We start from the raw sequence: 22,815 nt of genomic DNA on the forward strand, positions 1-22,815 counted from the left end.
GGCGACAACAGAGGCAGAAGAAGGAGATACGGAACTCTGCGAAGCTATGTACCGCTCCCGGGCATCTTTTGGCACAAGGTGCTCTACGGAGCTGCCTGCGACCGGCACAAAGCTCTGTGCGCGAAGAAGCCGCTCTTCGCCTGCAGGAGACAGAGAGAGAGGCAGCTTCCCAAAGGCGAACAACCAAGCCGCACCAGACCAGTATAGTGTGGGTAGCTTTCAAAGTGAGAGAAAACAGTACTTTAGCACTTTCTTGCCTTTTCAATTCATATTCTATTGGAAAAGAAGGCGTTTGGGACAACTATCTTCAGCTTTTTGCTAAACAGTCTGCTGACCTCCCTGCAACTTCTAGGACAAGATTGGGGATGTTTTCTGTATTGGCACAGTTTCTCCTTGGAAGACATAGTGGCAATGCGTTTTGGTATGTGTAAAGTGACAAGAGTGGCAAAGGACGGAGATACGCAGCTCTAGGAAGGTAAGTGCCAGTCCCGGGCGTCTTTCGGCACAGGTGCTCTACGGAGCTCCCTGCGACCAGTACAAAGCTCTGTGCGCAAAAAAGCCGCTTCTTCGCCTCCGGGAGACGGAGACAGCGCATGCTGCTGAAAGGGGAAGAACCAAGCCTCACCACAGACCCGTGGTGTGGGCAGCTTTCCAACTGAGAGAAAACAGCACCTTACCACTCTCCTGCCTTTTCCACTCACATGCTATTGGAAAAGAAGGAGTTTTGGACAACTTACCTTTTGCTTTTTGCCAATCCGTCTGCAGAGGTCCGAGCAATTTTAGAACAGGATATGGGCGGTTTTGTGTACTGGCACAGTTTCTCCTTGCAAGATATAGTGGAAAAACATTTTGCTAAGTGTTAGGTGTCAAGAGAAGCAGAAGACGTACATACGGAGCTCTCCGAAACTAAGTGCCAGTCGTGGGCATCGTCCGGCACAAAGCGCCCTCTTGGAACGCGCTGCGACCGGCCCAATACTGTATGCGCGAAGAAGCCGCTTCTTCGCCTCCGGGAGACAGAGAGAGCGGCAGCTTCCCAACGGCGAACAACCAAGCCGCACCAAACCAGTATAGTGTGGGTAGCATTCAAAGTGAGAGAAAACAGTACTTTAGCACTTTCTTGCCTTTTCAATTAACATTCTATTGGAAAAGAAGGCGTTTGGGACAACTATCTTCAGGTTTTTGCTAAAAAGCCTGCAGACCTCCTTGCACCATCTAGAGCAAGATTGGGGATGTTTTCTGTATTGGCACAGTTTCTCCTTGGAAGACATAGTGGCAATGCGTTTTGGTATGTGTAAAGTGACAAGAGTGGCAAAGGACGGAGATACGCAGCTCTAGGAAGCAAAGTGCCGGTCCCGGGCGTCTTTCGGCACAAGGCGCTCTACGGAGCTCCCTGCGACCAGCACAAAGCTCTGTGCGCAAAAAAGCCTCTTCTTCGCTTCCGGGAGACGGAGAGACAAGCAGGTTTCGAAAGACGAACAAAGAAGACGAACGACACCGGCAGCCTGTGGCCAGTATCCAAACTTAAAGAGAACGAGTACTTTAGCGCTCTCCTGCCTTTCCTCTCACATGCTATTGGAAAAGAAGGGCCTTTTGGACAACTATTTGTGCTTCTTGCTAAACGCTCTGCAGACGTCCGTGAGACTTCTAGAAGAAGAGATGGGGTGTTTTCTGTACTGGCACAGTTTCTCCTTGCAAGATATAGTGGAAAAGCTTTTTGCTATGTGTTAGGTGACAAGAGAGGCAGAAGACGAAGATACGCAGCTCCATGAAGCTAAGTGCCGGTCCCGGTCGTCTTTTGGCACAAGGCGCTCTCTGGAACGGACCGCGACCGGCCCAATACTGTATGCGCGAAGAAGCCGCTTCTTCCCCTCCGGGAGACAGAGAGAGCGGCAGCTTCCCAACGGCGAACAACCAAGCCGCACCAGAGCAGTATAGTGTGGGTAGCATTCAAACTGAGAGACAACAGTACTTTACCACTCTCTTGGCTTTTGCATTCACATTCTACTGGAAAAGAAGGAGTTTTGGACAACTATTTGTGCTTCTTGCTAAACGCTCTGCAGACGTCCGTGAGACTTCTAGAAGAAGAGATGGGGTGTTTTCTGTACTGGTACCGTTTCTCCTTGGAAGACATAGTGGAAATGCTTTTTGCTATGTGTAAAGTGACAGGAGTGGCAAACGACGGAGATACGCAGCTCTAGGAAGGTAAGTGCCAGTCCCGGGCGTCTTTCGGCACAGGTGCTCTACGGAGCTCCCTGCGACCAGCACAAAGCTCTGTGCGCAACAAAGCCGCTTCTTCGCCTCCGGGAGACCGAGAGAGCGGATGCTGCTGAAAGTGGAAGAACCAAGCCTCACTACACACCCGTGGTGTGGGTAGCTTTCCAACTGAGAGAAAACAGCACCTTACCACTCTCCTGCCTTTTCCACTCACATGCTATTGAAAGGGAGGCGTTTTGGACAACTAATCTTTTGCTTTTTGCCAATCCGTCTGCAGAGGTCCGAGCAATTTTAGAACAGGATATGGGCGGTTTTGTGTACTGGCACAGTTTCTCCTTGCAAGATATAGTGGAAAAGCATTTTGCTGACTGTTAGGCGACAAGAGAGGAAGAAGACGGAGATACGGAGCTCTCTGGAGCTAAGTGCCGGTCCCGGGCATCTTTCGGCACAAGCCGCTCTGCGGCGATCGCTGCGACGGGGCAAATGCTCTCTGCGCAAAGGAGCCGTTTCGTCGCCTCCGGGAGACAGAAATAGCGGCAGGCTTCAAAAGGCGAAGAATCAAGCGCAGCACACCGCTAGAGTGTGCGTAAGTTTCAAACTGATAGAAAACAGTGCCTTACCACTCTCTTGGCTTGCCACTCATAATTTTTTCTAAAAGAAGGAGTTTTGGACAACTATCTTTTGCTTCTTGCGGAACACTCTGCAGACCTCCGGGCGACTTCTAGAAGAAGATTGGGAAGGATTTCTGTATTTCCACAGTTTCTCCTTAAAATTTTTGAGGAAAAGCATTTTGCTGAGTGTTAGGCGACAACAGAGGCAGAAGAAGGAGATACGGAACTCTGCGAAGCTATGTACCGCTCCCGGGCATCTTTTGGCACAAGGTGCTCTACGGAGCTGCCTGCGACCGGCACAAAGCTCTGTGCGCGAAGAAGCCGCTCTTCGCCTGCAGGAGACAGAGAGAGAGGCAGCTTCCCAAAGGCGAACAACCAAGCCGCACCAGACCAGTATAGTGTGGGTAGCTTTCAAAGTGAGAGAAAACAGTACTTTAGCACTTTCTTGCCTTTTCAATTCATATTCTATTGGAAAAGAAGGCGTTTGGGACAACTATCTTCAGCTTTTTGCTAAACAGTCTGCTGACCTCCCTGCAACTTCTAGGACAAGATTGGGGATGTTTTCTGTATTGGCACAGTTTCTCCTTGGAAGACATAGTGGCAATGCGTTTTGGTATGTGTAAAGTGACAAGAGTGGCAAAGGACGGAGATACGCAGCTCTAGGAAGGTAAGTGCCAGTCCCGGGCGTCTTTCGGCACAGGTGCTCTACGGAGCTCCCTGCGACCAGTACAAAGCTCTGTGCGCAAAAAAGCCGCTTCTTCGCCTCCGGGAGACGGAGACAGCGCATGCTGCTGAAAGGGGAAGAACCAAGCCTCACCACAGACCCGTGGTGTGGGCAGCTTTCCAACTGAGAGAAAACAGCACCTTACCACTCTCCTGCCTTTTCCACTCACATGCTATTGGAAAAGAAGGAGTTTTGGACAACTTACCTTTTGCTTTTTGCCAATCCGTCTGCAGAGGTCCGAGCAATTTTAGAACAGGATATGGGCGGTTTTGTGTACTGGCACAGTTTCTCCTTGCAAGATATAGTGGAAAAACATTTTGCTAAGTGTTAGGTGTCAAGAGAAGCAGAAGACGTAGATACGGAGCTCTCCGAAACTAAGTGCCAGTCGTGGGCATCGTCCGGCACAAAGCGCCCTCTTGGAACGCGCTGCGACCGGCCCAATACTGTATGCGCGAAGAAGCCGCTTCTTCGCCTCCGGGAGACAGAGAGAGCGGCAGCTTCCCAACGGCGAACAACCAAGCCGCACCAAACCAGTATAGTGTGGGTAGCATTCAAAGTGAGAGAAAACAGTACTTTAGCACTTTCTTGCCTTTTCAATTAACATTCTATTGGAAAAGAAGGCGTTTGGGACAACTATCTTCAGGTTTTTGCTAAAAAGCCTGCAGACCTCCTTGCACCATCTAGAGCAAGATTGGGGATGTTTTCTGTATTGGCACAGTTTCTCCTTGGAAGACATAGTGGCAATGCGTTTTGGTATGTGTAAAGTGACAAGAGTGGCAAAGGACGGAGATACGCAGCTCTAGGAAGCAAAGTGCCGGTCCCGGGCGTCTTTCGGCACAAGGCGCTCTACGGAGCTCCCTGCGACCAGCACAAAGCTCTGTGCGCAAAAAAGCCTCTTCTTCGCTTCCGGGAGACGGAGAGACAAGCAGGTTTCGAAAGACGAACAAAGAAGACGAACGACACCGGCAGCCTGTGGCCAGTATCCAAACTTAAAGAGAACGAGTACTTTAGCGCTCTCCTGCCTTTCCTCTCACATGCTATTGGAAAAGAAGGGCCTTTTGGACAACTATTTGTGCTTCTTGCTAAACGCTCTGCAGACGTCCGTGAGACTTCTAGAAGAAGAGATGGGGTGTTTTCTGTACTGGCACAGTTTCTCCTTGCAAGATATAGTGGAAAAGCTTTTTGCTATGTGTTAGGTGACAAGAGAGGCAGAAGACGAAGATACGCAGCTCCATGAAGCTAAGTGCCGGTCCCGGTCGTCTTTTGGCACAAGGCGCTCTCTGGAACGGACCGCGACCGGCCCAATACTGTATGCGCGAAGAAGCCGCTTCTTCCCCTCCGGGAGACAGAGAGAGCGGCAGCTTCCCAACGGCGAACAACCAAGCCGCAGCAGAGCAGTATAGTGTGGGTAGCATTCAAACTGAGAGACAACAGTACTTTACCACTCTCTTGGCTTTTGCATTCACATTCTACTGGAAAAGAAGGAGTTTTGGACAACTATTTGTGCTTCTTGCTAAACGCTCTGCAGACGTCCGTGAGACTTCTAGAAGAAGAGATGGGGTGTTTTCTGTACTGGGACAGTTTCTCCTTGCAGGATATAGTGGTGAAGCATTTTGCTGACTGTTAGGCGACAAGAGAGGAAGAAGACGGAGATACAGAGGTCTCCGAAGCTAAGTGTTGGCCCCGGAACTCTTTTGGCACAAGGTGCTCTACGGAGCTGCCTGCGACTGGCACAAAGCTCTGTGCGCGAAGAAGCCGCTCTTCGCCTCCGGGAGACAGAGAGAGCGGCAGCTTCCCAACGGCGAACAACCAAGCCGCACCAGACCAGTATAGTGTGGGTAGCTTTCAAACTTATAGAAAACAGAACTTTACCACTCTCCTGCCTTTTCCACTCACATGCTATTGGAAAAGAAGGCGTTTGGGACAACTATCTTCAGCTTTTTGCTAAACAGTCTGCAGACCTCCCTGCAACTTCTAGGACAAGATTGGGGATGTTTTCTGTACTGGCACAGTTTCTCCTTGCAAGATATAGTGGAAAAGCATTTTGCTAAGTGTTAGGTGTCAAGAGAAGCAGAAGACGTACATACGGAGCTCTCCGAAACTAAGTGCCAGTCGTGGGCATCGTCCGGCACAAAGCGCCCTCTTGGAACGCGCTGCGACCGGCCCAATACTGTATGCGCGAAGAAGCCGCTTCTTCGCCTCCGGGAGACAGAGAGAGCGGCAGCTTCCCAACGGCGAACAACCAAGCCGCACCAGAGCAGTATAGTGTGGGTAGCTTTCAAAGTGAGAGAAAACAGTACTTTAGCACTTTCTTGCCTTTTCAATTAACATTCTATTGGAAAAGAAGGCGTTTGGGACAACTATCTTCAGGTTTTTGCTAAAAAGCCTGCAGACCTCCTTGCACCATCTAGAGCAAGATTGGGGATGTTTTCTGTATTGGCACAGTTTCTCCTTGGAAGACATAGTGGCAATGCGTTTTGCTATGTGTAAAGTGACAAGAGTGGCAAAGGACGGAGATACGCAGCTCTAGGAAGCAAAGTGCCGGTCCCGGGCGTCTTTCGGCACAAGGCGCTCTACGGAGCTCCCTGCGACCAGCACAAAGCTCTGTGCGCAAAAAAGCCTCTTCTTCGCTTCCGGGAGACGGAGAGACAAGCAGGTTTCGAAAGACGAACAAAGAAGACGAACGACACCGGCAGCCTGTGGCCAGTATCCAAACTTAAAGAGAACGAGTACTTTAGCGCTCTCCTGCCTTTCCTCTCACATGCTATTGGAAAAGAAGGCGTTTTGGACAACTATTTGTGCTTCTTGCTAAACGCTCTGCAGACGTCCGTGAGACTTCTAGAAGAAGAGATGGGGTGTTTTCTGTACTGGCACAGTTTCTCCTTGCAAGATATAGTGGAAAAGCTTTTTGCTATGCGTTAGGTGACAAGAGAGGCAGAAGACGAAGATACGCAGCTCCATGAAGCTAAGTGCCGGTCCCGGTCGTCTTTTGGCACAAGGCGCTCTCTGGAACGCACCGCGACCGGCCCAATACTGTATGCGTGAAGAAGCCGCTTCTTCCCCTCCGGGAGACAGAGAGAGCGGCAGCTTCCCAACGGCGAACAACCAAGCCGCACCAGAGCAGTATAGTGTGGGTAGCATTCAAACTGAGAGACAACAGTACTTTACCACTCTCTTGGCTTTTGCATTCCCATTCTACTGGAAAAGAAGGAGTTTTGGACAACTATTTGTGCTTCTTGCTAAACGCTCTGCAGACCTCCGTGAGACTTCTAGAAGAAGAGATGGGGTGTTTTCTGTACTGGCACAGTTTCTCCTTGCAGGATATAGTGGTGAAGCATTTTGCTGACTGTTAGGCGACAAGAGAGGAAGAAGACGGAGATACAGAGCTCTCCGAAGCTAAGTGTTGGCCCCGGAACTCTTTTGGCACAAGGTGCTCTACGGAGCTGCCTGCGACTGGCACAAAGCTCTGTGCGCGAAGAAGCCGCTCTTCGCCTCCGGGAGACAGAGAGAGCGGCAGCTTCCCAACGGCGAACAACCAAGCCGCACCAGACCAGTATAGTGTGGGTAGCTTTCCAACTTATAGAAAACAGAACTTTACCACTCTCCTGCCTTTTCCACTCACATGCTATTGGAAAAGAAGGCGTTTGGGACAACTATCTTCAGCTTTTTGCTAAACAGTCTGCAGACCTCCCTGCAACTTCTAGGACAAGATTGGGGATGTTTTCTGTACTGGCACAGTTTCTCCTTGCAAGATATAGTGGAAAAGCATTTTGCTAAGTGTTAGGTGTCAAGAGAAGCAGAAGACGTAGATACGGAGCTCTCCGAAACTAAGTGCCAGTCGTGGGCATCGTCCGGCACAAAGCGCCCTCTTGGAACGCGCTGCGACCGGCCCAATACTGTATGCGCGAAGAAGCCGCTTCTTCGCCTCCGGGAGACAGAGAGAGCGGCAGCTTCCCAACGGCGAACAACCAAGCCGCACCAGAGCAGTATAGTGTGGGTAGCTTTCAAAGTGAGAGAAAACAGTACTTTAGCACTTTCTTGCCTTTTCAATTAACATTCTATTGGAAAAGAAGGCGTTTGGGACAACTATCTTCAGGTTTTTGCTAAAAAGCCTGCAGACCTCCTTGCAACTTCTAGGACAAGATTGGGGATGTTTTCTGTACTGGCACAGTTTCTCCTTGCAAGATATAGTGGAAAAGCTTTTTGCTATGTGTTAGGTGACAAGAGAGGCAGAAGACGAAGATACGCAGCTGTATGAAGTGAAGAGCCGGTCTGGCGTCTTTTGACACAAGGCGCTCTCTGGAACGCACCGCAACCGGCCAAAGACTGTATGCGCGAAGAAGCCGCTTTTTCGCCTGCAGGAGACAGAGAGAGCGGCAGCTTCCCAACGGCGAACAACCAAGCCGCACCAGAGCAGTATAGTGTGGGTAGCATTCAAACTGAGAGACAACAGTATTTTACCACTCTCTTGGCTTTTGCATTCACATTCTACAGGAAAAGAAGGAGTTTTGGACAACTATTTGTGCTTCTTGCTAAACGCTCTGCAGACGTCCGTGAGACTTCTAGAAGAAGAGATGGGGTGTTTTCTGTACTGGTACCGTTTCTCCTTGGAAGACATAGTGGAAATGCTTTTTGCTATGTGTAAAGTGACAGGAGTGGCAAACGACGGAGATACGCAGCTCTAGGAAGGTAAGTGCCAGTCCCGGGCGTCTTTCGGCACAGGTGCTCTACGGAGCTCCCTGCGACCAGCACAAAGCTCTGTGCGCAACAAAGCCGCTTCTTCGCCTCCGGGAGACCGAGAGAGCGGATGCTGCTGAAAGCGGAAGAACCAAGCCTCACTACACACCCGTGGTGTGGGTAGCTTTCCAACTGAGAGAAAACAGCACCTTACCACTCTCCTGCCTTTTCCACTCACATGCTATTGAAAGGGAGGCGTTTTGGACAACTAATCTTTTGCTTTTTGCCAATCCGTCTGCAGAGGTCCGAGCAATTTTAGAACAGGATATGGGCGGTTTTGTGTACTGGCACAGTTTCTCCTTGCAAGATATAGTGGAAAAGCATTTTGCTGACTGTTAGGCGACAAGAGAGGAAGAAGACGGAGATACGGAGCTCTCTGGAGCTAAGTGCCGGTCCCGGGCATCTTTCGGCACAAGCCGCTCTGCGGCGATCGCTGCGACGGGGCAAATGCTCTCTGCGCAAAGGAGCCGTTTCGTCGCCTCCGGGAGACAGAAATAGCGGCAGGCTTCAAAAGGCGAAGAATCAAGCGCAGCACACCGCTAGAGTGTGCGTAAGTTTCAAACTGATAGAAAACAGTGCCTTACCACTCTCTTGGCTTGCCACTCATAATTTTTTCTAAAAGAAGGAGTTTTGGACAACTATCTTTTGCTTCTTGCGGAACACTCTGCAGACCTCCGGGCGACTTCTAGAAGAAGATTGGGAAGGATTTCTGTATTTCCACAGTTTCTCCTTAAAATTCTTGAGGAAAAGCATTTTGCTGAGTGTTAGGCGACAACAGAGGCAGAAGAAGGAGATACGGAACTCTGCGAAGCTATGTACCGCTCCCGGGCATCTGTGGGCACAAGCCGCTCTCTGGAACACAGCGCGACCGGCCAAATGATGTATGCGCAAAGAAGCTGCTTCTTCGCCTCTGGGAGACAGAGAGGGCGGCAGGCTTCAAAAGGCGAAGAATCAAGCGCAGCACACCGCTAGAGTGTGCGTAAGTTTCAAACTGATAGAAAACAGTACTTTACCACTCTCTTGGCTTGCCACTCATAATTTTTTCTAAAAGAAGGAGTTTTGGACAACTATCTTTTGCTTCTTGCGGAACACTCTGCAGACCTCCGTGCGACTTCTAGAAGAGGATTGGGACGGATTTCTGTATTTCCACAGTTTCTCCTTAAAATTTTTGTGGAAAAGCATTTTGCTGAGTGTTAGGCGACAACAGAGGCAGAAGACGGAGATACGGAGCTCTGCGAAGCTATGTACCGCTCCCGGGCATCTTTTGGCACAAGGTGCTCTACGGAGCTGCCTGCGACCGGCACAAAGCTCTGTGCGCGAAGAAGCCGCTCTTCGCCTGCAGGAGACAGAGAGAGAGGCAGCTTCCCAAAGGCGAACAACCAAGCCGCACCAGACCAGTATAGTGTGGGTAGCTTTCAAAGTGAGAGAAAACAGTACTTTAGCACTTTCTTGCCTTTTCAATTCATATTCTATTGGAAAAGAAGGCGTTTGGGACAACTATCTTCAGCTTTTTGCTAAACAGTCTGCTGACCTCCCTGCAACTTCTAGGACAAGATTGGGGATGTTTTCTGTATTGGCACAGTTTCTCCTTGGAAGACATAGTGGCAATGCGTTTTGGTATGTGTAAAGTGACAAGAGTGGCAAAGGACGGAGATACGCAGCTCTAGGAAGGTAAGTGCCAGTCCCGGGCGTCTTTCGGCACAGGTGCTCTACGGAGCTCCCTGCGACCAGTACAAAGCTCTGTGCGCAAAAAAGCCGCTTCTTCGCCTCCGGGAGACCGAGAGAGCGGATGCTGCTGAAAGGGGAAGAACCAAGCCTCACCACAGACCCGTGGTGTGGGCAGCTTTCCAACTGAGAGAAAACAGCACCTTACCACTCTCCTGCCTTTTCCACTCACATGCTATTGGAAAAGAAGGAGTTTTGGACAACTTACCTTTTGCTTTTTGCCAATCCGTCTGCAGAGGTCCGAGCAATTTTAGAACAGGATATGGGCGGTTTTGTGTACTGGCACAGTTTCTCCTTGCAAGATATAGTGGAAAAACATTTTGCTAAGTGTTAGGTGTCAAGAGAAGCAGAAGACGTACATACGGAGCTCTCCGAAACTAAGTGCCAGTCGTGGGCATCGTCCGGCACAAAGCGCCCTCTTGGAACGCGCTGCGACCGGCCCAATACTGTATGCACGAAGAAGCCGCTTCTTCGCCTCCGGGAGACAGAGAGAGCGGCAGCTTCCCAACGGCGAACAACCAAGCCGCACCAAACCAGTATAGTGTGGGTAGCATTCAAAGTGAGAGAAAACAGTACTTTAGCACTTTCTTGCCTTTTCAATTAACATTCTATTGGAAAAGAAGGCGTTTGGGACAACTATCTTCAGGTTTTTGCTAAAAAGCCTGCAGACCTCCTTGCACCATCTAGAGCAAGATTGGGGATGTTTTCTGTACTGGCACAGCTTCTCCTTGGAAGATATTGTGGAAAAGCTTTTTGCTAAGTGTTAGGTGTCAAGAGAAGCAGAAGACGTACATACGGAGCTCTCCGAAACTAAGTACCAGTCGTGGGCATCGTCCGGCACAAAGCGCCCTCTTGGAACGCGCTGCGACCGGCACAAAGCTCTGTGCGCGAAGAAGCCGCTCTTCGCCTGCAGGAGACAGAGAGAGAGGCAGCTTCCCAACGGCGAACAACCAAGCCGCACCAGACCAGTATAGTGTGGGTAGCATTCAAAGTGAGAGAAAACAGTACTTTAGCACTTTCTTGCCTTTTCAATTCATATTCTATTGGAAAAGAAGGCGTTTGGGACAACTATCTTCAGGTTTTTGCTAAAAAGCCTGCAGACCCCCTTGCAACTTCTAGGACAAGATTGGGGATGTTTTCTGTATTGGCACAGTTTCTCCTTGGAAGACATAGTGGCAATGCGTTTTGGTATGTGTAAAGTGACAAGAGTGGCAAAGGACGGAGATACGCAGCTCTAGGAAGCAAAGTGCCGGTCCCGGGCGTCTTTCGGCACAAGGCGCTCTACGGAGCTCCCTGCGACCAGCACAAAGCTCTGTGCGCAAAAAAGCCTCTTCTTCGCTTCCGGGAGACGGAGAGACAAGCAGGTTTCGAAAGTCGAACAACGAAGACGAACGACACCGGCAGCCTGTGGCCAGTATCCAAACTTAAAGAGAACGAGTACTTTAGCGCTCTCCTGCCTTTCCTCTCACATGCTATTGGAAAAGAAGGCGTTTTGGACAACTATTTGTGCTTCTTGCTAAACGCTCTGCAGACCTCCGTGAGACTTCTAGAAGAAGAGATGGGGTGTTTTCTGTACTGGCACAGTTTCTCCTTGCAAGATATAGTGGAAAAGCTTTTTGCTATGTGTTAGGTGACAAGAGAGGCAGAAGACGAAGATACGCAGCTCCATGAAGCTAAGTGCCGGTCCAGGTCGTCTTTTGGCACAAGGCGCTCTCTGGAACGGACCGCGACCGGCCCAATACTGTATGCGCGAAGAAGCCGCTTCTTCCCCTCTGGGAGACAGAGAGAGCGGCAGCTTCCCAACGGCGAACAACCAAGCCGCACCAGAGCAGTATAGTGTGGGTAGCATTCAAACTGAGAGACAACAGTACTTTACCACTCTCCTGCCTTTTCCACTCACATGCTATTGGAAAAGAAGGCGTTTGGGACAACTATCTTCAGCTTTTTGCTAAACAGTCTGCAGACCTCCCTGCAACTTCTAGGACAAGATTGGGGATGTTTTCTGTACTGGCACAGTTTCTCCTTGCAAGATATAGTGGAAAAGCATTTTGCTAAGTGTTAGGTGTCAAGAGAAGCAGAAGACGTACATACGGAGCTCTCCAAAACTAAGTGCCAGTCGTGGGCATCGTCCGGCACAAAGCGCCCTCTTGGAACGCGCTGCGACCGGCCCAATACTGTATGCGCGAAGAAGCCGCTTCTTCGCCTCCGGGAGACAGAGAGAGCGGCAGCTTCCCAACGGCGAACAACCAAGCCGCACCAGACCAGTATAGTGTGGGTAGCTTTCAAAGTGAGAGAAAACAGTACTTTAGCACTTTCTTGCCTTTTCAATTAACATTCTATTGGAAAAGAAGGCGTTTGGGACAACTATCTTCAGGTTTTTGCTAAAAAGCCTGCAGACCTCCTTGCACCATCTAGAGCAAGATTGGGGATGTTTTCTGTATTGGCACAGTTTCTCCTTGCAAGATATAGTGGAAAAGCTTTTTGCTATGTGTTAGGTGACAAGAGAGGCAGAAGACGAAGATACGCAGCTGTATGAAGTGAAGAGCCGGTCTGGCGTCTTTTGACACAAGGCGCTCTCTGGAACGCACCGCAACCGGCCAAAGACTATATGCGCGAAGAAGCCGCTTTTTCGCCTGCAGGAGACAGAGAGAGCGGCAGCTTCCCAACGGCGAACAACCAAGCCGCACCAGAGCAGTATAGTGTGGGTAGCATTCAAACTGAGAGACAACAGTATTTTACCACTCTCTTGGCTTTTGCATTCACATTCTACAGGAAAAGAAGGAGTTTTGGACAACTATTTGTGCTTCTTGCTAAACGCTCTGCAGACGTCCGTGAGACTTCTAGAAGAAGAGATGGGGTGTTTTCTGTACTGGTACCGTTTCTCCTTGGAAGACATAGTGGAAATGCTTTTTGCTATGTGTAAAGTGACAGGAGTGGCAAACGACGGAGATACGCAGCTCTAGGAAGGTAAGTGCCAGTCCCGGGCGTCTTTCGGCACAGGTGCTCTACGGAGCTCCCTGCGACCAGCACAAAGCTCTGTGCGCAACAAAGCCGCTTCTTCGCCTCCGGGAGACCGAGAGAGCGGATGCTGCTGAAAGCGGAAGAACCAAGCCTCACTACACACCCGTGGTGTGGGTAGCTTTCCAACTGAGAGAAAACAGCACCTTACCACTCTCCTGCCTTTTCCACTCACATGCTATTGAAAGGGAGGCGTTTTGGACAACTAATCTTTTGCTTTTTGCCAATCCGTCTGCAGAGGTCCGAGCAATTTTAGAACAGGATATGGGCGGTTTTGTGTACTGGCACAGTTTCTCCTTGCAAGATATAGTGGAAAAGCATTTTGCTGACTGTTAGGCGACAAGAGAGGAAGAAGACGGAGATACGGAGCTCTCTGGAGCTAAGTGCCGGTCCCGGGCATCTTTCGGCACAAGCCGCTCTGCGGCGATCGCTGCGACGGGGCAAATGCTCTCTGCGCAAAGGAGCCGTTTCGTCGCCTCCGGGAGACAGAAATAGCGGCAGGCTTCAAAAGGCGAAGAATCAAGCGCAGCACACCGCTAGAGTGTGCGTAAGTTTCAAACTGATAGAAAACAGTGCCTTACCACTCTCTTGGCTTGCCACTCATAATTTTTTCTAAAAGAAGGAGTTTTGGACAACTATCTTTTGCTTCTTGCGGAACACTCTGCAGACCTCCGGGCGACTTCTAGAAGAAGATTGGGAAGGATTTCTGTATTTCCACAGTTTCTCCTTAAAATTCTTGAGGAAAAGCATTTTGCTGAGTGTTAGGCGACAACAGAGGCAGAAGAAGGAGATACGGAACTCTGCGAAGCTATGTACCGCTCCCGGGCATCTGTGGGCACAAGCCGCTCTCTGGAACACAGCGCGACCGGCCAAATGATGTATGCGCAAAGAAGCTGCTTCTTCGCCTCTGGGAGACAGAGAGGGCGGCAGGCTTCAAAAGGCGAAGAATCAAGCGCAGCACACCGCTAGAGTGTGCGTAAGTTTCAAACTGATAGAAAACAGTACTTTACCACTCTCTTGGCTTGCCACTCATAATTTTTTCTAAAAGAAGGAGTTTTGGACAACTATCTTTTGCTTCTTGCGGAACACTCTGCAGACCTCCGTGCGACTTCTAGAAGAGGATTGGGACGGATTTCTGTATTTCCACAGTTTCTCCTTAAAATTTTTGTGGAAAAGCATTTTGCTGAGTGTTAGGCGACAACAGAGGCAGAAGACGGAGATACGGAGCTCTGCGAAGCTATGTACCGCTCCCGGGCATCTTTTGGCACAAGGTGCTCTACGGAGCTGCCTGCGACCGGCACAAAGCTCTGTGCGCGAAGAAGCCGCTCTTCGCCTGCAGGAGACAGAGAGAGAGGCAGCTTCCCAAAGGCGAACAACCAAGCCGCACCAGACCAGTATAGTGTGGGTAGCTTTCAAAGTGAGAGAAAACAGTACTTTAGCACTTTCTTGCCTTTTCAATTCATATTCTATTGGAAAAGAAGGCGTTTGGGACAACTATCTTCAGCTTTTTGCTAAACAGTCTGCTGACCTCCCTGCAACTTCTAGGACAAGATTGGGGATGTTTTCTGTATTGGCACAGTTTCTCCTTGGAAGACATAGTGGCAATGCGTTTTGGTATGTGTAAAGTGACAAGAGTGGCAAAGGACGGAGATACGCAGCTCTAGGAAGGTAAGTGCCAGTCCCGGGCGTCTTTCGGCACAGGTGCTCTACGGAGCTCCCTGCGACCAGTACAAAGCTCTGTGCGCAAAAAAGCCGCTTCTTCGCCTCCGGGAGACCGAGAGAGCGGATGCTGCTGAAAGGGGAAGAACCAAGCCTCACCACAGACCCGTGGTGTGGGCAGCTTTCCAACTGAGAGAAAACAGCACCTTACCACTCTCCTGCCTTTTCCACTCACATGCTATTGGAAAAGAAGGAGTTTTGGACAACTTACCTTTTGCTTTTTGCCAATCCGTCTGCAGAGGTCCGAGCAATTTTAGAACAGGATATGGGCGGTTTTGTGTACTGGCACAGTTTCTCCTTGCAAGATATAGTGGAAAAACATTTTGCTAAGTGTTAGGTGTCAAGAGAAGCAGAAGACGTACATACGGAGCTCTCCGAAACTAAGTGCCAGTCGTGGGCATCGTCCGGCACAAAGCGCCCTCTTGGAACGCGCTGCGACCGGCCCAATACTGTATGCACGAAGAAGCCGCTTCTTCGCCTCCGGGAGACAGAGAGAGCGGCAGCTTCCCAACGGCGAACAACCAAGCCGCACCAGAGCAGTATAGTGTGGGTAGCTTTCAAAGTGAGAGAAAACAGTACTTTAGCACTTTCTTGCCTTTTCAATTAACATTCTATTGGAAAAGAAGGCGTTTGGGACAACTATCTTCAGGTTTTTGCTAAAAAGCCTGCAGACCTCCTTGCACCATCTAGAGCAAGATTGGGGATGTTTTCTGTATTGGCACAGTTTCTCCTTGGAAGACATAGTGGCAATGCGTTTTGGTATGTGTAAAGTGACAAGAGTGGCAAAGGACGGAGATACGCAGCTCTAGGAAGCAAAGTGCCGGTCCCGGGCGTCTTTCGGCACAAGGCGCTCTACGGAGCTCCCTTCGACCAGCACAAAGCTCTGTGCGCAAAAAAGCCTCTTCTTCGCTTCCGGGAGACGGAGAGACAAGCAGGTTTCGAAAGACGAACAAAGAAGACGAACGACACCGGCAGCCTGTGGCCAGTATCCAAACTTAAAGAGAACGAGTACTTTAGCGCTCTCCTGCCTTTCCTCTCACATGCTATTGGAAAAGAAGGCGTTTTGGACAACTATTTGTGCTTCTTGCTAAACGCTCTGCAGACGTCCGTGAGACTTCTAGAAGAAGAGATGGGGTGTTTTCTGTACTGGCACAGTTTCTCCTTGCAAGATATAGTGGAAAAGCTTTTTGCTATGTGTTAGGTGACAAGAGAGGCAGAAGACGAAGATAGGCAGCTCCATGAAGCTAAGTGCCGGTCCCGGTCGTCTTTTGGCACAAGGCGCTCTCTGGAACGGACCGCGACCGGCCCAATACTGTATGCGCGAAGAAGCCGCTTCTTCCCCTCCGGGAGACAGAGAGAGCGGCAGCTTCCCAACGGCGAACAACCAAGCCGCAGCAGAGCAGTATAGTGTGGGTAGCATTCAAACTGAGAGACAACAGTACTTTACCACTCTCTTGGCTTTTGCATTCACATTCTACTGGAAAAGAAGGAGTTTTGGACAACTATTTTTGCTTCTTGCTAAACGCTCTGCAGACCTCCGTGAGACTTCTAGAAGAAGAGATGGGGTGTTTTCTGTACTGGTACCGTTTCTCCTTGCAGGATATAGTGGTGAAGCATTTTGCTGACTGTTAGGTGACAAGAGAGGAAGAAGACGGAGATACAGAGGTCTCCGAAGCTAAGTGTTGGCCCCGGAACTCTTTTGGCACAAGGTGCTCTACGGAGCTGCCTGCGACTGGCACAAAGCTCTGTGCGCGAAGAAGCCGCTCTTCGCCTCCGGGAGACAGAGAGAGCGGCAGCTTCCCAACGGCGAACAACCAAGCCGCACCAGACCAGTATAGTGTGGGTAGCTTTCCAACTTATAGAAAACAGAACTTTACCACTCTCCTGCCTTTTCCACTCACATGCTATTGGAAAAGAAGGCGTTTGGGACAACTATCTTCAGCTTTTTGCTAAACAGTCTGCAGACCTCCCTGCAACTTCTAGGACAAGATTGGGGATGTTTTCTGTACTGGCACAGTTTCTCCTTGCAAGATATAGTGGAAAAGCATTTTGCTAAGTGTTAGGTGTCAAGAGAAGCAGAAGACGTAGATACGGAGCTCTCCGAAACTAAGTGCCAGTCGTGGGCATCGTCCGGCACAAAGCGCCCTCTTGGAACGCGCTGCGACCGGCCCAATACTGTATGCGCGAAGAAGCCGCTTCTTCGCCTCCGGGAGACAGAGAGAGCGGCAGCTTCCCAACGGCGAACAACCAAGCCGCACCAGAGCAGTATAGTGTGGGTAGCTTTCAAAGTGAGAGAAAACAGTACTTTAGCACTTTCTTGCCTTTTCAATTAACATTCTATTGGAAAAGAAGGCGTTTGGGACAACTATCTTCAGGTTTTTGCTAAAAAGCCTGCAGACCTCCTTGCAACATCTAGAGCAAGATTGGGGATGTTTTCTGTACTGGCACAGTTTCTCCTTGCAAGATATAGTGGAAAAGCTTTTTGCTATGTGTTAGGTGACAAGAGAGGCAGAAGACGAAGATACGCAGCTGTATGAAGTGAAGAGCCGGTCTGGCGTCTTTTGACACAAGGCGCTCTCTGGAACGCACCGCAACCGGCCAAAGACTGTATGCGCGAAGAAGCCGCTTTTTCGCCTGCAGGAGACAGAGAGAGCGGCAGCTTCCCAACGGCGAACAACCAAGCCGCACCAGAGCAGTATAGTGTGGGTAGCATTCAAACTGAGAGACAACAGTATTTTACCACTCTCTTGGCTTTTGCATTCACATTCTACAGGAAAAGAAGGAGTTTTGGACAACTATTTGTGCTTCTTGCTAAACGCTCTGCAGACGTCCGTGAGACTTCTAGAACAAGAGATGGGGTGTTTTCTGTACTGGTACCGTTTCTCCTTGGAAGACATAGTGGAAATGCTTTTTGCTATGTGTAAAGTGACAGGAGTGGCAAAGGACGGAGATACGCAGCTCTAGGAAGGTAAGTGCCAGTCCCGGGCGTCTTTCGGCACAGGTGCTCTACGGAGCTCCCTGCGACCAGCACAAAGCTCTGTGCGCAACAAAGCCGCTTCTTCGCCTCCGGGAGACCGAGAGAGCGGATGCTGCTGAAAGCGGAAGAACCAAGCCTCACTACACACCCGTGGTGTGGGTAGCTTTCCAACTGAGAGAAAACAGCACCTTACCACTCTCCTGCCTTTTCCACTCACATGCTATTGAAAGGGAGGCGTTTTGGACAACTAATCTTTTGCTTTTTGCCAATCCGTCTGCAGAGGTCCGAGCAATTTTAGAACAGGATATGGGCGGTTTTGTGTACTGGCACAGTTTCTCCTTGCAAGATATAGTGGAAAAGCATTTTGCTGACTGTTAGGCGACAAGAGAGGAAGAAGACGGAGATACGGAGCTCTCTGGAGCTAAGTGCCGGTCCCGGGCATCTTTCGGCACAAGCCGCTCTGCGGCGATCGCTGCGACGGGGCAAATGCTCTCTGCGCAAAGGAGCCGTTTCGTCGCCTCCGGGAGACAGAAATAGCGGCAGGCTTCAAAAGGCGAAGAATCAAGCGCAGCACACCGCTAGAGTGTGCGTAAGTTTCAAACTGATAGAAAACAGTGCCTTACCACTCTCTTGGCTTGCCACTCATAATTTTTTCTAAAAGAAGGAGTTTTGGACAACTATCTTTTGCTTCTTGCGGAACACTCTGCAGACCTCCGGGCGACTTCTAGAAGAAGATTGGGAAGGATTTCTGTATTTCCACAGTTTCTCCTTAAAATTTTTGAGGAAAAGCATTTTGCGGAGTGTTAGGCGACAACAGAGGCAGAAGAAGGAGATACGGAACTCTGCGAAGCTATGTACCGCTCCCGGGCATCTGTGGGCACAAGCCGCTCTCTGGAACACAGCGCGACCGGCCAAATGATGTATGCGCAAAGAAGCTGCTTCTTCGCCTCTGGGAGACAGAGAGGGCGGCAGGCTTCAAAAGGCGAAGAATCAAGCGCACCACACCGCTAGAGTGTGCGTAAGTTTCAAACTGATAGAAAACAGTACTTTACCACTCTCTTGGCTTGCCACTCATAATTTTTTCTAAAAGAAGGAGTTTTGGACAACTATCTTTTGCTTCTTGCGGAACACTCTGCAGACCTCCGTGCGACTTCTAGAAGAGGATTGGGACGGATTTCTGTATTTCCACAGTTTCTCCTTAAAATTTTTGTGGAAAAGCATTTTGCTGAGTGTTAGGCGACAACAGAGGCAGAAGACGGAGATACGGAGCTCTGCGAAGCTATGTACCGCTCCCGGGCATCTTTTGGCACAAGGTGCTCTACGGAGCTGCCTGCGACCGGCACAAAGCTCTGTGCGCGAAGAAGCCGCTCTTCGCCTGCAGGAGACAGAGAGAGAGGCAGCTTCCCAAAGGCGAACAACCAAGCCGCACCAGACCAGTATAGTGTGGGTAGCTTTCAAAGTGAGAGAAAACAGTACTTTAGCACTTTCTTGCCTTTTCAATTCATATTCTATTGGAAAAGAAGGCGTTTGGGACAACTATCTTCAGCTTTTTGCTAAACAGTCTGCTGACCTCCCTGCAACTTCTAGGACAAGATTGGGGATGTTTTCTGTATTGGCACAGTTTCTCCTTGGAAGACATAGTGGCAATGCGTTTTGGTATGTGTAAAGTGACAAGAGTGGCAAAGGACGGAGATACGCAGCTCTAGGAAGGTAAGTGCCAGTCCCGGGCGTCTTTCGGCACAGGTGCTCTACGGAGCTCCCTGCGACCAGTACAAAGCTCTGTGCGCAAAAAAGCCGCTTCTTCGCCTCCGGGAGACCGAGAGAGCGGATGCTGCTGAAAGGGGAAGAACCAAGCCTCACCACAGACCCGTGGTGTGGGCAGCTTTCCAACTGAGAGAAAACAGCACCTTACCACTCTCCTGCCTTTTCCACTCACATGCTATTGGAAAAGAAGGAGTTTTGGACAACTTACCTTTTGCTTTTTGCCAATCCGTCTGCAGAGGTCCGAGCAATTTTAGAACAGGATATGGGCGGTTTTGTGTACTGGCACAGTTTCTCCTTGCAAGATATAGTGGAAAAACATTTTGCTAAGTGTTAGGTGTCAAGAGAAGCAGAAGACGTACATACGGAGCTCTCCGAAACTAAGTGCCAGTCGTGGGCATCGTCCGGCACAAAGCGCCCTCTTGGAACGCGCTGCGACCGGCCCAATACTGTATGCACGAAGAAGCCGCTTCTTCGCCTCCGGGAGACAGAGAGAGCGGCAGCTTCCCAACGGCGAACAACCAAGCCGCACCAGAGCAGTATAGTGTGGGTAGCTTTCAAAGTGAGAGAAAACAGTACTTTAGCACTTTCTTGCCTTTTCAATTAACATTCTATTGGAAAAGAAGGCGTTTGGGACAACTATCTTCAGGTTTTTGCTAAAAAGCCTGCAGACCTCCTTGCACCATCTAGAGCAAGATTGGGGATGTTTTCTGTATTGGCACAGTTTCTCCTTGGAAGACATAGTGGCAATGCGTTTTGGTATGTGTAAAGTGACAAGAGTGGCAAAGGACGGAGATACGCAGCTCTAGGAAGCAAAGTGCCGGTCCCGGGCGTCTTTCGGCACAAGGCGCTCTACGGAGCTCCCTTCGACCAGCACAAAGCTCTGTGCGCAAAAAAGCCTCTTCTTCGCTTCCGGGAGACGGAGAGACAAGCAGGTTTCGAAAGACGAACAAAGAAGACGAACGACACCGGCAGCCTGTGGCCAGTATCCAAACTTAAAGAGAACGAGTACTTTAGCGCTCTCCTGCCTTTCCTCTCACATGCTATTGGAAAAGAAGGCGTTTTGGACAACTATTTGTGCTTCTTGCTAAACGCTCTGCAGACGTCCGTGAGACTTCTAGAAGAAGAGATGGGGTGTTTTCTGTACTGGCACAGTTTCTCCTTGCAAGATATAGTGGAAAAGCTTTTTGCTATGTGTTAGGTGACAAGAGAGGCAGAAGACGAAGATAGGCAGCTCCATGAAGCTAAGTGCCGGTCCCGGTCGTCTTTTGGCACAAGGCGCTCTCTGGAACGGACCGCGACCGGCCCAATACTGTATGCGCGAAGAAGCCGCTTCTTCCCCTCCGGGAGACAGAGAGAGCGGCAGCTTCCCAACGGCGAACAACCAAGCCACAGCAGAGCAGTATAGTGTGGGTAGCATTCAAACTGAGAGACAACAGTACTTTACCACTCTCTTGGCTTTTGCATTCACATTCTACTGGAAAAGAAGGAGTTTTGGACAACTATTTTTGCTTCTTGCTAAACGCTCTGCAGACCTCCGTGAGACTTCTAGAAGAAGAGATGGGGTGTTTTCTGTACTGGTACCGTTTCTCCTTGCAGGATATAGTGGTGAAGCATTTTGCTGACTGTTAGGTGACAAGAGAGGAAGAAGACGGAGATACAGAGCTCTCCGAAGCTAAGTGTTGGCCCCGGAACTCTTTTGGCACAAGGTGCTCTACGGAGCTGCCTGCGACTGGCACAAAGCTCTGTGCGCGAAGAAGCCGCTCTTCGCCTCCGGGAGACAGAGAGAGCGGCAGCTTCCCAACGGCGAACAACCAAGCCGCACCAGACCAGTATAGTGTGGGTAGCTTTCCAACTTATAGAAAACAGAACTTTACCACTCTCCTGCCTTTTCCACTCACATGCTATTGGAAAAGAAGGCGTTTGGGACAACTATCTTCAGCTTTTTGCTAAACAGTCTGCAGACCTCCCTGCAACTTCTAGGACAAGATTGGGGATGTTTTCTGTACTGGCACAGTTTCTCCTTGCAAGATATAGTGGAAAAGCATTTTGCTAAGTGTTAGGTGTCAAGAGAAGCAGAAGACGTAGATACGGAGCTCTCCGAAACTAAGTGCCAGTCGTGGGCATCGTCCGGCACAAAGCGCCCTCTTGGAACGCGCTGCGACCGGCCCAATACTGTATGCGCGAAGAAGCCGCTTCTTCGCCTCCGGGAGACAGAGAGAGCGGCAGCTTCCCAACGGCGAACAACCAAGCCGCACCAGAGCAGTATAGTGTGGGTAGCTTTCAAAGTGAGAGAAAACAGTACTTTAGCACTTTCTTGCCTTTTCAATTAACATTCTATTGGAAAAGAAGGCGTTTGGGACAACTATCTTCAGGTTTTTGCTAAAAAGCCTGCAGACCTCCTTGCAACATCTAGAGCAAGATTGGGGATGTTTTCTGTACTGGCACAGTTTCTCCTTGCAAGATATAGTGGAAAAGCTTTTTGCTATGTGTTAGGTGACAAGAGAGGCAGAAGACGAAGATACGCAGCTGTATGAAGTGAAGAGCCGGTCTGGCGTCTTTTGACACAAGGCGCTCTCTGGAACGCACCGCAACCGGCCAAAGACTGTATGCGCGAAGAAGCCGCTTTTTCGCCTGCAGGAGACAGAGAGAGCGGCAGCTTCCCAACGGCGAACAACCAAGCCGCACCAGAGCAGTATAGTGTGGGTAGCATTCAAACTGAGAGACAACAGTATTTTACCACTCTCTTGGCTTTTGCATTCACATTCTACAGGAAAAGAAGGAGTTTTGGACAACTATTTGTGCTTCTTGCTAAACGCTCTGCAGACGTCCGTGAGACTTCTAGAAGAAGAGATGGGGTGTTTTCTGTACTGGTACCGTTTCTCCTTGGAAGACATAGTGGAAATGCTTTTTGCTATGTGTAAAGTGACAGGAGTGGCAAAGGACGGAGATACGCAGCTCTAGGAAGGTAAGTGCCAGTCCCGGGCGTCTTTCGGCACAGGTGCTCTACGGAGCTCCCTGCGACCAGCACAAAGCTCTGTGCGCAACAAAGCCGCTTCTTCGCCTCCGGGAGACCGAGAGAGCGGATGCTGCTGAAAGCGGAAGAACCAAGCCTCACTACACACCCGTGGTGTGGGTAGCTTTCCAACTGAGAGAAAACAGCACCTTACCACTCTCCTGCCTTTTCCACTCACATGCTATTGAAAGGGAGGCGTTTTGGACAACTAATCTTTTGCTTTTTGCCAATCCGTCTGCAGAGGTCCGAGCAATTTTAGAACAGGATATGGGCGGTTTTGTGTACTGGCACAGTTTCTCCTTGCAAGATATAG

The sequence above is a fragment of the Agelaius tricolor genome, unplaced genomic scaffold (assembly GCF_023055355.1).
Source record: "Agelaius tricolor isolate 1412-34295 unplaced genomic scaffold, bAgeTri1.0.p SCAF_32, whole genome shotgun sequence".
NCBI lineage: Eukaryota > Metazoa > Chordata > Aves > Passeriformes > Icteridae > Agelaius > Agelaius tricolor.